Here is a 4,680-nt window from a genome sequence, read left to right as displayed (position 1 = left end):
CGGAATATTTTAATTTTTCCTTTTTTTTTTTAAATTTAAATTATTGTCATTTTTTTAAAATTATTAATTTCACTTGGTCCTTAATATTTTTTATTTTAGTTCATATAGTTTAATTAGAGACAATCTATTCAAATTAGTAATCATAAAAGCTTATTTAATTGGCAAAAAAAAGTAATTTTATAATATACACATCAATTATTTTAGAGTATTGTTATTAATATCCTATAAATTTTTTTGAACCTTTCAATTTTTAACATTTTTTTTATTACAATAATAATCTTAAATAAAATTATTAAAAAGGATATCATTAATTTTGAGACACCCCATCTCATAATTAAACTTACACGCCCACTACATCATGGATTAGGGTTTATGAGAGCACTCACCTCCATCACTACATATCTATCTTCCCCAAATCTCACATTCAAAACTTACCTACCCTTAAAACCTTAAAAACTCTTTGGCGACAATATTCCTACGGTAACAGTAGCAACCATTTGACTACCTGTACTTCTTCGACAATGATAATGAATGAAAATTTTTCTGATAACCACAACTCTATATGACGAGAGGAGTACAACAATAAAAGCTTAAAGGAGGTTCATAGCTGTGATATTTTTAACTCAGAGGAAATTGACCTTGTAATAAGTATCTTGAAAAAAATTACAAAAATAATAAAATCTGCTTGTCATTTTTTGGGGACTAAACTCTCTAATATATGACCGAAATTTGGAAATATAGGCCCAAACATTGTTTATTTGTTTGAGAATGCAGGTCCAAACATGGAAATATCTTAACACATTGAACAGTTAAAATTATTAATGTATGCAGAAGTTTTCATTTTTTCAAGTTCGGGAATATAGGTCCGAACATGGAAATCTCTTAACACATTGAATGATCAAAATTTCTAACATTTGCAGAAGTTATCGGAAGTAGGCCAAATCCATTATCAGGTTCAAAAGTTATTCATTCATCACGTAACTTTGATAATATTGCTACGTAGTTCTTTGCTAAACTCACAATTTTATAATATCTACCAACCAAACCAATTATTATAATTTTTTTCCCTATAAGAGAAGAAATTATTACGAGAAAACTAAAAAATTATATATATATATAGAGAGAGAGAGAGAAAGAGAGAAAGAGCATACTAACTGTGACAATGGTAAACGAGGCAGCAGTGACAGTAATCACATTGGCTCTTCTTTTTTTTGGTGGGTTTTGTTAGGATTTTTTGGAAGATGGGTTTTTTGGGGGTGTGGAAGTGGGGGGTGTGCATTCAATGGGTGAAATGTTTTCAAAATGATAATTTTGGTATTATTTGGGAGGAGGAAAAGAAATTTTGAGGGTTTCAAAATTTATAAATTGGGGACTAAAGAAATGGGGGGTCCAAAATAATTCATGTGGTGCTAATAGTACCACTCTTATTTTAAACCCTTCATTTTTTATTTTTTTTATTACAATAATAACCTCAAATGAATTACTAAAAAGGACATCAATAATTACTAAAAAGGACATCAATAATTTTGGGATACCCTGTCTCACAATTAAATCGACACACCCACTACATCACGAGCTAAGGTTTATGAGAGCACCCACCTCCATCACCACCCATCCATCTTCCCTAAGTCCCACCTTCAAACCTACATACCCTCAAAATCTTGAAAACCCTTTGGCAGCAATATTTCGACGATAACGATAACAACCATTTGATTACCTACACTTCTCTGACAATGACAATGAGTAGAAGTTTTTCCGGCAATCACAACTCCATGAGACGAAAGGAGTACAACAATAAAAGTTTAGAAGAGATTTATTACTTTAATGATATTCTTAGTTCAGGGGAGATTGGCCTTGTAAAGGTAAGTTTGTTGAAAAAAAATAACAAAAATAATCAAAATTATTTGTCCTTTTTTTGGGACTGAACTCCCAAATATATGACTGAAATTCGGGAACACAAGTCCGAACATTGTTCATTTGTTCAAGAATAGGTAATCGAACATTTCTTATTTATTCGAGAACAAATAACCGAAAATTGTGGAGATCACAGAGCTCACAAAAGAGAAATTTTGAATCAACAACAAAAAAGCCTACATTTATTTTCTCAAGTCATGAACAAATATGTGGAGATGAAATAGTAATCTCTTTCCTGGGTTTTGTTAGAGTTTTGGGAAGAGAGGTTTTTTGGGGTGTAGGGGTGTGTGAATGGGTGGAATGTTTTCACAATGATAATTTTGGTATTATTTGAGGAAAGAAAAGAAATTTTAATGGTTTCAGAATTTATAAGTAGGGATTCAAAGAAATGGAGAGTTTAAAATAATTAATAGGGTGCTAATAGCAACACTAGCCTAAATTATACAATAAAATGCTCACATTTTTACTCATACTAATAGTTGAGCACATGCATTGCACGTGGCATGTGATTTTTCATCAACTGTTAGTACTGTAATTATGCATATATCTTAAATTGATATGTGATATGTTTATACAAAGTATAGAGACTTGTTGAGTAAATTGATCTGTATCCAAAATACAACTAAACAATAGATTAATACACACTCTCCTAAAGAATTTAAATGATAAACGAGAAATTTTGTAAACATAAACATTAATTTATAGCTAAATTGTTGAGATCACAATCTTATCTTAAACGATAAACAGTAAACAGGTCCTTTAAATATATAGTATTACCCAAATTTTTTTCTATCAACTTTCCACTTCAATTTTTCATAATCCATGCCTATAATACAATTGAAGGTATGAAATTAATTGCACAATTTTGTTTAATAGTTTATCTCGTAATACAAATTCATTGAACCCACTATTGTGTATTATTTGTATACTATTTGTATAAAAATGCATTAATATTAATATGTAATATATTTTTGTACGACAAGAGTTGTTGAGTCTCGTTTTCTGTGTCACGAATATCTTGCATGATGAAAAATATAACATTAGTTATTAGTATACAATTGCTATACAATTATCGTGAAAAAAAATAAATATAAAATGTCTAACTATTATTGTGATGTAGATGTTTTGTAAAATTTTAGTTTGTTATTGAAAGTGTTTGTTGCGGACACTTGTTTGTATGACATGTATGTATATATATATTGAATATAAGTTGATAGGAGAACAATACATAATTTCGTAATTTTTTCCTAGCAAATATAACTATATTACTAAAGCGATACATATTATTAGAAAATTAAAGTATCTAATGGTAATATAGCATTACAAATTAACAATGTATAAATACAGTAACATAAATAAATTTACATTTATATTTTTATATATTTATATATACGTAGACATTGACTTATATAAAACATCACAAAAATAAATGTGAAATTTTTCACAACAATATAATACAGGTAACGATGAGAAATTAATTATTCATACTTAAATAGTTGGTCATAATGTTGATGTTTAGTGTTACATTTTTGCGTATATGCACCATTTTTTAATTAGATTATTAAAGGGGGAACTACATGCAGGTGGGAGAAGGAGGAAAAAAAAATACCCACACATGGAGGGTGCAAATGTGTCTCTAGTGGAGTGCAAATGAAAGGCTGTGGGGGTGCAAGTGTCACTTGCACCCCATCATGTGTAGGTTATTTTTTTCTCTTTCTCTCACCTTCATATAATTTTCTCATTATTAAATTCACATAAAAATTGAAAGGAATTTATGAATAATTTGTATAAAATTAGAGATTAGTAAAGAAATATTTAAAAAAGAGAAGTTTATAGCGTTTGGTTTGGTTTGTTTTTTCAAACTTTTGTTTTAAATTTTCCAGTTTCATGTTTTTTGTCTTTAACACTTTTTTTTAATAACCCTTTTATTTTCATTTTAGATTCACTTAATTTAATACTTTTTTTACTTTTTTATTTTACTTTTAGATTTAAATTCACATAATCTAAATACATTTAAAAAATAATTTGTTGTGTATTTTTTTAAGAAATTATTAATATTAAATAATCATAACAAAAAAAATATAATAATAAAAAATAAGTACATGTCTGAATTTATAAAAAAAATTTACTAATATTTTACTTTTTAATTATATTTAGATTATTAGATATTAGATTTTCATGTAAAAGTATAATTTAAATATAAAATATGAAGAAATCTCAATATCTTTAATCACCAAAATTATAGTGATTCTAGTTTAAGATCCGACCTATTTGATATTCTAGATTCAGGTTTCTTGGTTTTGTACTGTTGTTCTGGTCTTATTCATCTTTTCCCTCCTTGAGTTTGCCTATTGGGATGTGTTGGTTGTGTTTGAAATAGATTGGTAGCTTGTGTTTTTAAAACTTTGGTTATCCAGATTTTGGCCTCTACACTCGAGCGATCTTTGCAAACTCTCAGTTCTTTTGCAAGTCTGCAAAACTACTAGGAGAGTGTATTCCATGCTCGAGCTATACTTCTTGCGCTCGAGCGGTCCTTGTTACGCTTGAGCTTTGGTCTATTGTCTGCAAAACTACAGGGAGTGTGTATTCTACGCTCGAGCGAAAACTTCTTGCACTCAAGTGGAACAATTTATTGTGTCTGGCCGCTCGAGCGACACATCTTGCGCTCCAGCGGACTGTATGTATATGAGTTCGTAAAAGTCACTTTTTACATCACTTTTCACCTCTCTCTCTCTCTAAACATTTTAAAATCCTAAATTTAGAGCT

The sequence above is a fragment of the Camellia sinensis genome, chromosome 12 (genome assembly GCF_055761805.1).
Source record: "Camellia sinensis isolate YWXY chromosome 12, ASM5576180v1, whole genome shotgun sequence".
Taxonomy (NCBI): domain Eukaryota; kingdom Viridiplantae; phylum Streptophyta; class Magnoliopsida; order Ericales; family Theaceae; genus Camellia; species Camellia sinensis.
This window is presented reverse-complemented; position numbering follows the sequence as displayed.